The sequence below is a fragment of the Motacilla alba genome, chromosome 3 (assembly GCF_015832195.1).
Source record: "Motacilla alba alba isolate MOTALB_02 chromosome 3, Motacilla_alba_V1.0_pri, whole genome shotgun sequence".
NCBI lineage: Eukaryota > Metazoa > Chordata > Aves > Passeriformes > Motacillidae > Motacilla > Motacilla alba.
The window spans coordinates 90,148,486-90,165,094 of NC_052018.1; positions in this window are offsets into that span (position 1 = coordinate 90,148,486).

Below are 16,609 nucleotides of genomic sequence, written 5' to 3' on the forward strand. Positions count from 1 at the left end.
TCAACAGCACTACGGTTCCCAGGTCATTGTGCTGAAAGGGGAAGGTCCTTCCCTCTGTCCTTTTTTAGCACCTTTTTGCACCAGGCATAATTTCACCCCACATGTACTGATTCCAGAAATTAAAAGCTGTGGTATATATGCTTCAAAGTAAAAGTGTATTTTTTTGTATACTGTTGCTACATCAACTGGCTTAGCCTTGGGCTGTGTAGCCCCCAGATGCACGAATGCCTTCTTCTGTATCATTCCAGCCTGGAGCATTAAAGAGATCCACTTATAACTTCTTATCAGCACAGCATGAATACAGGAAGAAAATCACTTTTAAGAAACAGCATGCCTTTTAAAATAATCAGCTCAAACTTCTGGTTCAGATTAAACACAATAAAGCTTGGGTTGCACCCGTACTATATCCTTTGGGGAAGAAAACACCACAGAGGCGTTGTTCATAAGAATGGATTAAGCTTGCAAAGATCAGTAACTATTATAATCTGGAACCTCAATTCAGATGCTTTGTGTTTTAAAAATAGGGTTCGCTGGGGCAAATGTATGCCAGATGTAACAACTGTGGCCAGCAAAACTAATTATTTCTATTTAAAAATTCCATTGCTAACACAAATGCTGCCTGGAATGGTGTGGGTTCATATTTTCAGCATATGAAAGGGCTCTGCAATTGCTGACATCTCTGGAAGCAGTTTGACCAGTAAAGCCAGGAGTCCTCTGTGGAAACGAAAGCCCTCTGCTTCTTTTATTAAGTGTATCATGTTTTCCTCAGTGCATGCTAGGTACAGTTGGGAGCCATGAGTGCAGGAGAACACCCATTGATGAGTCCATCATCAACTCTTTCAGCTGTGTAGAGCATATAAAAGGGCATTCTTCCCATAAAAATGTAAATTACAGTGGAGAAAAAGTATTCCCTCTGTCCGCAAACTTTTTTCAAATACTCTCGAGTCGTGCTTGTCAGCACATGCACATGCCTGTGTGTGCTCACAGGACATGCAAGCTTAGGGGGGGAAGTACTGCAGAGTTTTATACCCTGCGCAGTAACCCTTGCTTCTATTCTCATGCCACACAGTAGTACTGTGGGTCATAAAATCCCTTCTTCCCTCTCTCCCCAGTTCACAGTGAGGCTATTCCTGAGTACAGAAGAAAACTTCTTTTTGATGTTGACCATGCATTGTCCAGCATTTCAATGCATGATGAAAAAATTGCACTTTCAGCTCAGGTGTTACTATGAACTTCCCAAAGTTTGACTTCCCAAAGTTTGAGCCTGTGTGCACTATGTTTCAGTTACAGAGTGATTAAAATGGCTAAACTTTACTGAAGGACGTCTGGACCCATGAGCTGGCTAGTAGGCTTGTAGATTTAGGCCCAAAGACCCATCCTAGCCCAACAATTTGGGCTTGTTTAAAGACACTTGGAATTGTTATGGTCAATTGAGTGCCAGATTTTCTTAAACTGTTTTCTCAGCTGTATTTTGCACAGAGGTAGGGCTCCAAAACCATCAGGAGTAGGAATTTGTGTGGTTTGCATTTATATACTCATTATCAAGGGAGCATAAAAGTTATGAAGAACATTGGAACTCAAGATACAGAGTTTGTTTAAAAAAAAATCTTCAGTAAAATCCATAGTTTTAGAATACTATAGAACAGAAAAAGAGAGGCTCTGAGAGCCATGAGTGAGCAGCTGTGTGAGCCATTTTCTGTAGTCTACCTCCCGTAATGTTTCATGGGTGAGGACTTCTGTTCAGCTCTGTTGACAGACATCTGCAACGGAAGAGATACTGTGTGCATGGCCAGAACACAAACAAGAAAAACTGATTCCAGTTCTATTGTCATTTCCCTCAAATGCATTTGGACAGTGATGAGAAAAGTTCTTATCTGATTTACAAGATGTTTCCTCTCAAATCAACAAAATGATGTCACAATATTAAGAAACCCTTTGCTGATCTGCCAACAAAATTATTAATGCCCCATGAATTCTTATTCAGATCTTGAATGGAAGTTTTATTTCCATTTACTGCCATTTAATTTAAATTCTTGCCAGACTTTTAAGTCAATATATGCCTTGCATTGCGTATTGCTGTTCCCACAGGGAACAGTCTGTCACTGTCAACCTGAAAGCAACGCCTCAGGTTGTGCTGATACAGCTCCACTGGCAGCAAATCATAAACTAAATGAAGTGGTTGGACCACCAGAGGAATGATGGATAGTCCTCAGAATAACCTCGTTACCTCCCTTTAGATAATGATGGTGAGGGATTAAGGCAAGGCACATTTTGTTTGTGTTTTTTCTTGACCTACAATGACCCAACAAAGAAAGTAACACAAATTTCAGAAAAAGGCTGATGTTACCTGAGAACAAGGAATACTACTCAGAAATCTTGTGAAAAACATTTGACAGGGAAGAATATTCTGAAATACAGCGTTGCAGGTTTGAAAAACAGCCCCATTCAGTATCTGAAATGTTTTCCAAATGAAAGAGTTGATTACGAAATCTATATCAGCTGACTGTAAAAACTATGGTACATTTAGATTACCGAATTTTATTTTTTCAGTGAGTTATTCACATCAAGAAGTAAGATTAACTCTTCTATCTGCATTTGGATTTTAATTCAGAATTGCCCTCAAACTCAAGGGTATCTGAAGAAGAGATTTCGGCCCTTGTCCAGAAAAATCCCAGATTTGGATATCAATTAAAAAAACCCAGCAGAAATAATTCCTTTCTATGCAATCCCAGTTCTTGAAGCATATAGGACATCTTACAGCTGTGTGATTTTTATGAGATAGGGTGTCTTTGTGCATTGTGTCTTAGTTTTATCTAAGTTTTGTCAACCAAGGAGACAAATATTCTGAAGCACACTGAAGAGAGTGTGGTCAAGAATGAATGGAGCATATCCTCCTGTAATGACTCTCTGACCTTCCTGGTTTGTTTTCCTTTTCATACAGATGAAGCATCACTCAAAAACTCTCAAGGGACTCCTGAAAAAATGGAACTCCTAGTCTTATCTGAGCAGCTGTGCTGGTGGGGATCAAGGGTACAAATCCATAGTGAGGTAGGTCACTGGAGATGATTTCTAGATTAACTGGATGATTTTGCTAGATGCTTCAATAGCAAATGCATGAATGGCTCAAATGAAGTATTTCAAGCCATGCAGAGATTATTCATTTGGAAAAAATTAGTCGTTATTTTAATCCAATCATCTTTGAATAGCTAGTGTATGAAGAGGAAATCTCTTTGTCTTCTCTTCATTTAAATCCTTACTTTACTCCTGCTGACAAATTTATTCCTGAAGCATGCATAGCTTTCATAGGCTGGCAGACTTCTTCCTGCATGGCCTTTCAGGGCAAGCACTAATAATTACATAGGAACTACAGTCCAAAACTCTTCATAGCACTTCATATGCAGAATATTGGGCTACTTAATTTTTGTTGGGGTAACAAAAAACTAGTGAATAAAACTAGTGAATGCACTAAGATAATAAAAAGAATTTTCAAAGCTAACTTTAATAGACTCTAATGTTTCAAAGAGTAAAGATTTACAGCAGTACCCAACAGCAAACTCTTCTGTAGTACACTTCCACATCCCAGACATTCTGCGTATTTTCCTTAAAAAGGAAAAAAAACAACTTAAATCACTTCTCACTTCCACCATCTCTTTCCAAGGTGAACATACTTCTTTTGCAATATTATCTCAATTTAAATAAATGTTATTGACAGAAAAATCTAATCCACAGTCTCTATGTGGACTTCTGTTTCTTACATAAAGGTAGACCAATGCAAGGCTGACATCTTCAACTGCTCAGATTGAAAAAAAAACAAAATGCAGATACCCCTATCAGAAGCTTGGGGAGACAGCCTTTTTTTTTTTTTTTTTTTTCTTTTTTTTTTTTTTTTTAACTCAGATGTAGACTGCAAAGTTTAAACCTCTTAAAATCTCCTTTTTACAGGAATGATGTTCTGGCCACTAACACTCCCAAACAAGCTTTATACTTATCTCAATGCCCACCCCCACACGGGGAGGCTCCATTAAAACCTGAGAGATCTTCCCTGCCAAACTTTGATCATGCTCTTGAGCTGCATAGTCCAAAGTATGGTCCCTACTAAGAAGTCTTTAGAAACCCATTCGTAGCTGGTCTACTAAGAGTTTTCCAAGCACTAGCTGCAAGTCTTCAGGCACTGAAGTGGAATCTAGAGAAGCACAATTTGACAGAATTGATCTCCAAAAACATCTATCACTGCAGCTCAGGTGACCTAAAAACTGTTTTTAATGTGACACTCAATTTAATGTGTGGTAACTGTGTAAATGTTACTGACTGGAAGTGCAAGCATTTATTAATAAGAGCAGTTGTTCCTGAAAGAAACCAGAAGGTATTACTCCTGTTAAATTTCTAATTGGCAAATTTAGAAGGTTTGTCTAAACTGGAGAAAGTACATCACCTGTTTTTGTCATTAATAAATAACTTAAGGTCAGATCCAACGTCTGTTAAAATTTATGGAAAAGCCTCCCAGTGATTTCAGTAAGTTTTGGATAAGGGCGTATGTATCTATATTTCTTCATCAAAGCATTTTGAGTTCAAGGCTATCATGTGTCATGCCCTTATTATTTTAGGGCACCATAAAAGTATATCATCATCCCAGAAATTCTAGCAGCTAAAGGTAAGCATGTAGAAACCCTTTCATGCAGCACAGGGGCAGAAAAAAGAGAAACGATCCAGCCAGACTCCCTGTAAAGCTCCAACTTGCTCTCTCACTATAGGAATGATACTGTCAAGTTAAAATTATAATTGCTGATGGGATTTATGCCAGCAGTTGACCCAGATAGTGAGTTGATCATCAGCTGAAATGGGAATGTAAGCCTTAATAAGAATTGAAAGAACAGAACTGTTACGAGGAATTCCCCATGGAGCTCTTGAACAGTAGACAGTGTTATCTTTGCAGCTGTGCGTAGGAAGAAAGCACAGACTTCAACAATTCTCTAGGCTTCAGAATGCACACAATGGTGTATTTCACATGAATGCATTTCTCTGTTATGGCTACCACTAACATGGATCCATGCTCACATCTGGTGCATCTGTCTCTTTCATTTTTTATAGCTGATGGGAAGCTTATGCACTAATGAAGATGTTATCTGAATTTTATTTTTTTTTTCATTTTGAAGAGTATTACAGTTATGCCTTCATATACACATGAACAAGTGCTTAGTATGGGGTTTTCTACTTAACTGGGCTGTTTCAATGAATAATGATATCTAAAAGGCTTCCTCAGACACAGATTGTTTGCTCTTTTCAAGTCTGTCTTCAGTATACCCACTGGTATATAAATATAATATAAAATGATAGTCTCCATCACATTGTAGAATTTTAAAGGCAGAAGCTCACTATAAATTAAAATCATTAGATATCAGAATATAGATAACAAAGATTATGATTAAAGTGTATTATAGAGCACACAAAATGCCTTAGTGGGAGGCAATTGGATACCTTTGATTAGCAAAAGATGGAGAACCAGATACAGCCTGGCTGTTTTCCGCCACTGCTGAAGCACAAAGATGTCATAAACTGAGGTTAACCAATGATTTAAATTGGTTTGCATCACTAGAGCTCCACAAAGGAGCCAAGTTATATTAGTGAGCTGAACCCAAGGTATTTAAGTAAAATTTCAGAACAGTGTTTGAAAACTGATACCAATACACTCTCATAAATATGCAACTTTGCTAACTTATCAATTTTACATAATACATAAATTGGTTAGTACTGAATTAAAAGTCTGTCAAGTTAGAAGTCTTAAACACTATTTGATTTTGGTGGTATATGAAAAGTTATTTCTGTAGTGGTACTTTCTTTTTTTAAAAAATATATGGATTATCTTATGGAAAATTTAATGAATAGCTAAATAACTTGTGAAAAGAATGTGAAAGATATCAGCCTGGTTGGTTTTCCACAGCCCAAGTCTGTGGATATTATGTACAATTCTTTGGGCAGGACTTGTCAAATCACCACCTTACTGTCAGTAAATACTCTGGATTTTCTGAGCTGCATGCAGCACAAATCAGAGGCCTAGGAGGAACAGCCCAGCTATCTTTATATGCCCCCCACTCTGATTATGAGTGCTATCCAGTTATATCCTCAAGATAAATTAGAACAACTTCACCGCTACTTTATCTCAGAAAGCCCCTCAAGGGGCTGTTGTGCTCGTCAAAATTCACCAGAGCTCCAAATCCTACTTATCTCACTGAAGTCGAGGGTGGGCTGATAGGAAGGCAGCTACACCATCTTCCTGTTAACTGGAGATTTCCTCCGTCTGTTAGCACAGGCAAGGAAGACTGAGTGGAGCTCTGATAAACAGTATGCAAGGATATGAAAGGTTGTTGCAAAGAGGAAGGGAACAACAGTTAATTCCTACATGCAAGGGAGATAGGGGAAAAAATGATGTGTTTCAAGTAGGAGCATCAAACACTGTGGGAAGAAAGATTAATGTTTTTGGGACAGCATGTTCACTGAGGGAACACAAGTGCAGGGAAAGATTGCCTAAAGCAACTGTGGAGTCACTTCATGGAGATCTTTAAAGACAGGTAAGCAAAACCTCTTTCTGGAGTGAAATGGGAATGCTTTATCCTGCCTCACGGTTCCTGACAGGTCTATTTTTGTTGCAGTCCCTTATCACCAGGGGGCTGTGTATACGTCTAGCTGGAGATCAGCGACCCTATCTGCCAGCAGTTCCTTAGGGAAGTCACCAGAGTTACCTTGGCTAATCCTTGATTTTTGGTTGCTTTGTGGCTGCAGCTGCAAGGAGTTACACAACTTTCTAGGGACAGAAGAACACACCCTGACAACAAACTCAACCATTACTTGTCCTCCCTTTGACAGGACATCTGCCACATCAACAATTAAACTGTCTTATATGAACATCTTCACAACAATACCGTGTCAAAAAAAATCACCATACAGCTGAGTATATCAAGAAAATTACACTTACATTTGTGGAAATATTTTCAAACAGAGGCTGAAAATTGCCATTAGAGTAGGCTTGAGTCTTGAGGCTTGGTTCTGAATGGAAAGGCTTAAGTTTGGAAGGTCTTCTCTTACGGACCTGCCAGGCAGGTTTGGAAAGCTTTCAGTGCTTGGTAAAACCAAAGTACAAGGTGAATGGGATTGAGAGAACACAGCTGATGCTATTTTTCACTCATAAGTCTAAAAAGAAAAGAATTAAAGGACCACCAAGAAGCTTGAGGACTAAATAGATTCCTTGTCAATGCTGGCAGAAACATCAGCTTGGATGGAAACCTGGAAGTTCTGTGCTTACAGGAAGAGATTTGTTTGCTTTCCTAGTCAGTGCTACTTGGACTTTGTTTCTTCTTAGATAGCTGACATCTGGTCACAGATTTTGTTAATATTCAAGTCCAAATGTGAATAACATCTGATAATTAAAAAATTTGAGATAAACTTCAGCTTCTGGGTGTGCGTACACCTGGTCCCAAATATGAAATGTAATTCTTACTCATAAGCTCCAAACTGAATAACAGAAATGCAAGTTAAAAAAAATAAAAAAGAGAAGAAGTGAAATATATTCCTTTTCTCAATTTTGCTCCTAATTACAAAGCAAAGGTACCTGTTTATGGGTAAGGATAACAAAAATAACAATGTGAGTCCCCAGGTCTCTGAGTGTAGACATTTTGTAACTGATTAAGCAACTAGAGTGCGTGGCAAGTGGAAAATGCTCTCTTCCTTTAGTCAGATGTTCAGGTTGGTGAATCAGCCCAAGTGAGTTGGGATTTCTTCTAACCAAGGGCGCTGGCTGCACCATTATTTTTTTATCCCCACCACCCACTGAGTCTTAGCTTTCCATGTCCTCCAGCTGCCAGCTACCACAGCAAACCTTCCCAGAGCCATGTCCTTCCCTTAGCCCACGGCTGCTGTCCATCACTGGCTTTGGAGCAAGTTTCCCAAACCTTTTCCCAGACGTGGGTCTCCTGCACGGTACATAGCCATAGCATAAGTTGCTACTTGCCAGGATGTTTGGCTGCACCAAAAAGGTGAATTCATTCCCCAGCTGCCCTTAGGAGCCTTGATAATGATTCCCACAGGCTTTCTCGATGCTTAGCAGGAAAACAGAACTGAACAAGTGCAGACCTCCCTGCTGCTGAGCTTGGACAATAGGGCTGCTCATAATACCAGCAGATGTTTTTGCTTTTGAGGCTGTACAGGGCAAATTTATTTTCCTCTCAGGAGCAAATATGAGAATAGCCAAGACTAAGAAATTCAGAGCTAGTTTCTGGAAACCCACTATTGACGTATGCTGCAAAGCAGGACTTACACTTAAGATCCATCAGTAATGAGGGTCTTCTGGTTAGTACGTGGAACTGCTGGCTCAGCAGAAACTGATGCGCCTTAAGCATCAAAGCTGGGCTTACTTTTATACCCTGTTCTGTTTAAACATGGTGCACCAGGTAATTTCTCTATGGCATTGTGTCTCTTCACCTTAAGGCATTGAGGTGTGAAAGCCATAGCACTTTGAAGTCCTCATTAGCATCATAAGGATCCTACTAATCTATATCAATTTCTTTACATTTATAAAAAACCCAACACTTTATAAACTATTTTTGGTTTTTCTTCTACTTCTTTGTGCTCATAAAAGTACTAAAATTAAAGCAAAAGCAAAGGGGGAAACACATTAAACTGTTTAAAGTTTTTTGTTCACAAAAACTTTTAGTTCTATCTGGATTTCTTGTTTGGATTCAAAGAGGCAAAACATAAGACTTTGATGTTCTTCATTGCCTGTTGAAAGAAAGAGAATGAGACCCACCAATAGGAAGAAGTTGGCATGAAGCCCTCTTTAACACAGCAAGCACAATGTAAAGGATTAAAGGTCTAATCTAGAAGATATATTGCACACTAAACAGCAGAACCATTTAGGAGAACATTAAATGGCACTTAAGCTAAACAGTTGTCCTTGGGAACTGCAGTTTATATGTGACTGCTCTAATATCCATTTTAAGCTTGCAGGACTTTGAAAACAAGATGTCATTGTTTTATAAAAACACACACATTTAATCTTCACTTGTGAGGCTGTTCTTGAAATATCTGGCTGCTGGACTGGCTAAACATTTCAGAGGAAACAAACAGGGCTGGTGTCAAAACTAGTACTGTTGAACTTTACTTCTGAAGTTATTTGCATGTGCTCAGTTGATTTTTTTTTTCATCTAAATAAGCAAACCACAAACTTTTTCAATGATAGAAGTCCCATTTAATTTTTTTAACAGTATTCCCACTGTTCTGTAAGAAAATAATAATAATAATACAGCTTAAGTAATATGAGAGCACCAAGAAAGTGGTCAGTTCTACATTCACTTGTGTTCTGCATTCTTCATAAATTAATATTTATGGAACTATTACGAGGCTTCAGCCAAAAATAAAGACCACCCAGAGCAAGGTTTCAATTTTAGTATTCTAGGCACAGGTCATTAAAAAAAAATCTTACAAAAAAGCCTTCTTCTGTAACATGTACACTACATGGATTTTCATGCAGATCACTCAGTAGGTGTGTGAAGCATATTCCATCTCTAAAAAATTACAATGCATGCTTTTATAATTCATTTATTATTTCTCCCTAGGGAGAAATCATCCTCTCTACCGTGCTGGCGATGAATAGAAAAGGAAAAAAAAGCAACAGGGAAGGGACTGTGTCTTGCCGAATTATATAGTCCAATTCAAATCCTCCTACTTTTAACTGATGATCTAGACAATGAAATGGAAAGAACTATAAAAAAATTAAGTTGGAACCATATATTTGATGCCTTGAATATTTTTCTTCTTGTATCAATTATGTTATCAATCCTTGACATAGTGACTAATCAAGGGTATCCCTTAGCTCAAGTCATTATCCCCAAAAGCTGTCAGAGCAATAAAGTGTCATTGTGGTCCTCGGGGACAGTTTTGGCAAACTGAGCTAGTGCTCTTCAGACATCTGCCAGGAGACAGGCAGTCCCAGCCGGGTGCCTTGTTAACTGCTCCAGAAAAGAGCCCAAAGGCAAAATAAGTGAGGAGAGCAACCACCTCCTGCAGGACCTGAGTGGCCTGAAGTCACAGGTGGCTGGGGCTGAGGAGCACTGACAAGGCGCTGCGGGATGGACTACAAGATGTCATAGCCATGGATCAAGCAAACAGATACCTTGGGTCTCCAAGAGGCATTTCAAGGGTATTGCAAGAGAAAAGTTAGCAGTTATCCTATAATAACCTCCTGCCAGGCTCCTCAGGCACTGAACCAGGATGCCTACCATCCTTGTTAGCATGAGATTAGCTGCTGGAGTATCTGTGAAGGTGCTGCTCTCAGGTTGGGTAGGAATCCACTTAGCTCTTGGTTTATTAAAAGAACAGCTGAAACCTCATGAAAAGCATTCTCTGTCTGTGCTACACTGTTCTCCTACAAGTCCACCACTGTTCTCTGTCTCTTTTTAACATCGTTAAATAGATTTGTCCAAACACAGCATTGAGATGTGCAGAGAATAACAGCAGTGCTGAGGGAAGCAGAGCACGAAGGCAGTTTGGCTAGGCCTCAAGCCTCAACAAAATGGTGTCCAGAGATGACATTAAGACTCTACAAGAAAACAGTTTTGTGTGATTCTAATTTTAAGCAGTTCTGGTCTGAAATTTGTCAGGGGAAAGGATGGTGTTGGTCCCAGAAGATAAAGTATTTTAGTCATTCTCCTATCTTTCCCGTAAAAAGTCTTCCTAGGATGGTCTATTCTTTTCTGTCCTCCTAGATATCCATGCCAAATATCACCCCATTCCCAAAGCCATAAATTTCCTTTAAGTAAGACCACTCAAACCCTGTCCCCAGCAATGGTAACTTTTCTGCTTAGAAAAATAGGAAATAACCACGAGTAAAAATAATATGTTTTATTAGAACAACTAATATCCTCAGAACAAATGCAAACTTGCAGGCACAAGTAGCTTTTATTCAGGTCTGAAAAACAATTTCAAAATGAAGGCAACATAATTTTGATTCATTGTGATATCTTAACCTGTAAGACACCTGGGAGAAAATTATTATTCTTCCTGTCTAGAGCCAGGTGACTGCTCTATCTGCTGTCCTTTCTCTGCTTTGTAGTGCCTTACTTGTAGTGTCTCAGACAAGTCTTACATTTTATTTGTGTTTAGGACAACTCAGGCTGTCCTTTGTTTTACCTTTTTATTTAAAAAAAAATTCTATAAACGCTAACTTTTTGGTATTTTGGTTGCTCTGTATATGTCCTGCATCAGAGTGATCTCCATCTCTGAAAAGTGATAGATCTAAAAGTTCTGGAAAGAACTGAAGGGCTACATTGGGTAAAAGAAAGATTTGGGGATAAAGATTCTGTTGGAGGAAAAAAGGTTGGCTTAAACTGGCATAAAATTATGGCATTTAAACAGAGCTTATTTAGCCAGACATAATGTAAGTGACATAATTTGGGACATTGAACTTTAGAGAAGTTGAACAATCTCAGAACTTTTGCAGATCCAGAACATGGTAAACATTGGAGCTAAAATGTCTGTAGTATACAAAACATACTCCCAACTGCAGTTGGCTGCTCCCATGCTGGAACAATGCATACCCACAAATAGCAAGTAACCAAAACACTTTCTATTTCTTAATAGGCTGTCTGCTGTTAATTATTTTAGTTGCTTGCTGGGAACAATAGAGGTGGATTGGAAATAATGGTTCAGAAATTATGAGAAAAAAATAAGTAACTATTTTCAATGTTTTGGACTTCACTAGTACATAGTGCTTCTCATTAGATGATCACAAATCACTTAGAAAAGGGTTACTATTAGTATGGTACTCAATTTACAAGCTAGTAGAGAGGGGCTAGAAAGTTAGTAGGGTGTTTAACTTTGAACAGGGCTCAGGGATGGCTTTTGCTGCAGCTATTTATATAGGATTTACACAACTGTAGTGTTTATTGTGTCTTTCAATAAAAAGCAGCTGCAGAAACATGCAGATGGCAAACTTCAGTACCTGTGAGATACCAAAGACATTATCCAGAAAGCTGATACACAGGTACAAGGAGGTTCACATGCTCTCTGCAAAAATTTAAGTGTTGCTTTTCTAATAAAAGTCTGAACCAATTTTAAATGTTTATGTTATGTTCAAAATTCTCTTCTTCTACCCATTTAAAGCCAGATCCTCATCCTGATATAAATCATCCAGCCGCATTGTTCACGTTCCTCAGATAGGTGTTTGCTGCATAGTTCTGTGGCTCTGGCACAGGTATTGTTCCTAGTGAGCCTCTCATGCACACACTGAAATATTTCTTCAGGGTTAGCAGTGCTATTGACCCAGATTTAGCTATACATACGGGCTAGAAGCTATGTGCTGATTGTGCTCTAGCTGACATGGGACCTATTTTCTCATGAGAAAATGGTGCAAATATTGACTCTATGACCCCTTTCAATCCACTTAGAGACCCATCCTCCTATGGGTTCATGATGACCCTCACTTCTGCACATTAGCAATGTAGGCTCTATGCTCTCTTTGTATACACATCATGTAAGAGACATGCAAAGAAGAAAGGATCAAAGATGTGGCCATAAGCTGAACATCTGCTTCTGCCCATGATCTGTTTTCCTTGACATTTTCTTATCTCACATGCCGTTCATAAACCTCAGAACTTTCAAGCCGGTCCCTCCTGTTTTCCATTGCATTATCCTGGATTGTGCTAAAAGAAAAAACACAATTTAATTAATACAATTAAATAGAAATAGGTAACACAATTATCTATAAATTAAGATCCCATGGAGAGCTCATAAAGGAGATGTGACCACTCAAAAGGCTGGAACAACACTGTTTAAATTGCTGCCTAAATAAGATGTGGTAAGTTTTGTGTCTCTACTTATAGGTTTCTGTAGAGTTCTGTAGATAAATTTGGGCTTAGAACTTTACTCTTTAGGTGAGTTTCTTGTGAGAGGCTGCATAAAGGTCAGCAAAACTTGCCCTATTAAGAAAGAATGGGGGGAAAAAATCAAAAGAGCCCGGAGATTATTTGATTGAAAAGAGCATGTTCAATTTCAAAATTATATCATGTCTTTTTATCTGGTGAGACAGTCACTTCTGTGCTCACTGACTCTATTTCAAATCCTAATTTTGAGATTTCGTAGTGGGTCTCATCCAAAAGCCGTCAGAATCATTTCTACAGTTTCCTGTGAGATTTGGATTGGACTCTGCCCACATGTATGCAATTAAAATGGTCACTCAGATTCTTGAGATCATCTCCCTTTCATCCTCTTGCAACAGAAGTTAGGGTTTCTCCAGACAATATGATATCCACTCTTCATCAGCAACACTAAGAGTAGTGGATGTATAAAAAAACCCCCAGCCAATACATCAGACTTTGCCATAACTTCACACTGTGTTCAATCCTATTGATGTCAGTTCTGTGCAGTGTTTGGCCCTGGATTTTCCCACAATGGGATCCCATTCTTCTTGCATGAGAATATGTCTTGGACAAATTGCCATGTCACATGCATTCAAAGGGCCATGATAAACCCTCCATCTTTGCACGGGCTCCCAATTACATCAAAGGAATTTCTGCATACAAAACAAGGGTAAAATATGCCTCTAATTTAAGGTTAAATTGTACCATTAAGACATGGGCTGAAATAAGGGGCAGCAAGGAAGCTGAACCACATTAGGGAGCACATCCAAAGCACTGTCTCAGAAAAATGCAATCCTTTGTACTGTGAGCATTTGGCTCAAATGGGGAAGAATTTGTGATGTGCCTTTTCAGGGAGCAAGCTATCTCCTTCCTTCCAGACAGGCCCAGTGAAATTCAGGCAATGAGAAGAAATGAATGATTTAATATGCTCTTTACCTCTCTCTTCACACTGATTCCAGGCAAAGACTGGGCCTGGTCCCTGGGTCCCACACATCAGCTATCCACAAAGACTGTGAAAAGACAAGAATGGTCTTACTCTCTCCTCTCCCTTCCACTGTATGTGTGCTTCTGTGATGAACAGTTTACCTTGTGGGGGAAAAAAATCCAAACCTGGTTTAGCAGTGAATACTCTGATGACTAGGGGGGGTCATATGGAAGCAAGGCACCTATGTGTGCATGTTCCTTGCATATGTTAGTATGATGAAATTATTGTATGTTCCTTGCATATGTAAGTATGATTACAAAAGTAAAGATGAACTATTGTCTGTAAGGGTCTAAGATAATAATCTAAGTAGAGGCTGACAACAGCACAGGCTTTCTAAACCAGAATAAAATTGGAAATACAACTTGCATCTGGGAATAATTTGAAAATACAACTCCTGAGAAGAAGATTCTGCAGAGCCAAATATTTGCTGCCACTGTTTAAATATTTTAAGCAAAGTGAAAGTAAAGTCAAAGATGGCAGAATCAGCTCCCTGGTCAGTCTTCTATTTATCTTTTCTATCATCTTAAATATGCTGTCTAGTTATCAGTATCAGGTTCACCTATGGCAGCCTCACAAGATGCACTGTGCTGGGAACTGCTACACTTCCATCAGGTTGCATCTTCTGGAGAAAGGGAAAGAATCACTTCATCCCATGAGATTTTGGAACAATTCATTGTAACTCAGTTTTGCTAATTGCTATCCACACAGCTATCACAAATACCGTGATTTGAAAGATTTGGGGTAGAAGACTTTAAACTGTGTTACAGGAGGATTTTACAGAGGTTTTAGTGAATTTATATAATTTATGATTGCATCTGACCGTAATTGATGTATCTCGAAGACATACATATAAAATGTGATGCCCTTTTCCACAACTTTTATTTTATTAAAAACTCCTTGTATAGTTCATGCCAGTTTTAACTTTTCTCAAGGCATTCACAGACTAGAATCATCTTCCTTGTGGGCCTGCTAATGGAAATCCCTTCAATACAGTTATTAGTCACTGTCTTACAATAGCTTCTTGTCTCTAAGTACTTTGATGTTGTACATAAGAGCTGTGGATCAATTACATTCATTTTTCCCATTACCAGGCAAATATTTGGACATTTTCTGTAGAGTTGATTCAAGGCAGAACTAAACCAAAGAAGTTGCATACTGTGCAGACATTTCTAACCTTCAGAAGCTGAAGGTTTTGTGACCTGGGAGAATTAATAGATGTTTATTCTAGCAGGGTAAATGGAAAAAGACCATTTCTATTTTAGGGAGATAAATGAAAAGCAGGGAAGATGGGTTTTGTTATGACAAAATCGTTCACAAGTGGCATGGTGAAATGAGGAAAAGCAGTTATGTATTTATATTACAATCCTTGGGTATGTTTGTCAAGGAAGACTCAAGTGGCAAAATGCATTAGTAATTGCTATGTTTCCTCACTTGTCAAAACAAGCATTTCCACTAAAATTGGTCTGCTAAGGTTGTCTCCATTGCAAAGATTCAAAACACACCGACCTTCTGCGGTGAAAATCCAGAACTTTTTTATTACCATGTGATTCCTCCCAACAAGGAGAACACATATAGCTATTTCTTCTTGCCTGTTTCAAACAATAGCTGTAAGTCTTCCACCACTGTGTCAGAAACACATTTTGAAAATGTTTCACTCGCCAAGATTCTTCTGCAAAACAGAAGAAGGAAGGCGAGCCAGCTGGCATGGCCAGCAGTGGCAATCTCAAGTGCTTACCATGCTCAGGAATGTTAGGAAGCATGAGCAAACAGGAGGCATTCTCCAAACATGGTCCTGCAGTTACCCCTCAGCTGGTGCCGCTCTTCTAAACTTACTCAAGTTGGCTACAAACACGGAGGGGAATTTTGACTCAAACAAGGCTTTCATTGAGAAGAGACTAGTGCTCAATTTGGTCATTGATTCTTCATTAAATCTTTTTTTTCAGCAGACAGCACAGATTCCCTGAAACCACTTTTTCCATAATCCGTAAAGGAATTTCTGTGCCTGTGGTATAGACAAACCCTCTGTTAATTCAGCTGTATTACTGCTGTGGTTCTGGGGATCAGAACATGTCAGCTGTATGGAAAGGCAGCTTGCATGGGCTTTATCCTCTTCCTTCACAGGTCAGGAACTGCCCAATGATAGGAGTGGTGAACTCTGAGAAGTAACCCCACAAGAGGATTCCTCCCCCGGAAGATTTTCTATTTGTCTGTGAAGAAAAAAATACTTTTTTTTTTTTTGTCTAAAGATTAAGGAAAATCAGATGATGAAATTATTGTCAATATTATCTTCTTTAGATAATGACTAGGTAATAGATTTAGAGCTGTTCAAAAGATGAACATGCAAATGGATAACATACTGGATGTTCATTGCAAAGTCAGGATTAGGATTTTTTTTCTGATGGGGTTTTAATTTTTTTAAGTATTTCTGAAACAGTATGAACTACTTCTTGAGTATTTCCATTTACTGAAAAGATAGGATTTTGACAAAAAGCCTTTGAAAAACAGCAACATTTCTATCAGTCCGTAAATTATTTCATTAACATTGTGTGGTTAGAATAGAAAATTAGTCCAGTTTGAACCCTGGAAAACTGAAAAATTACAAACTTATACATGCAATTGTTTTCAAGTTTTTAAAATCCATTTGTAAGACATGATACAAAATTATCCTATCTATCACTCCCAGGAGAATATCTTGTGTCACGTCAAGGTGTTTCAACAG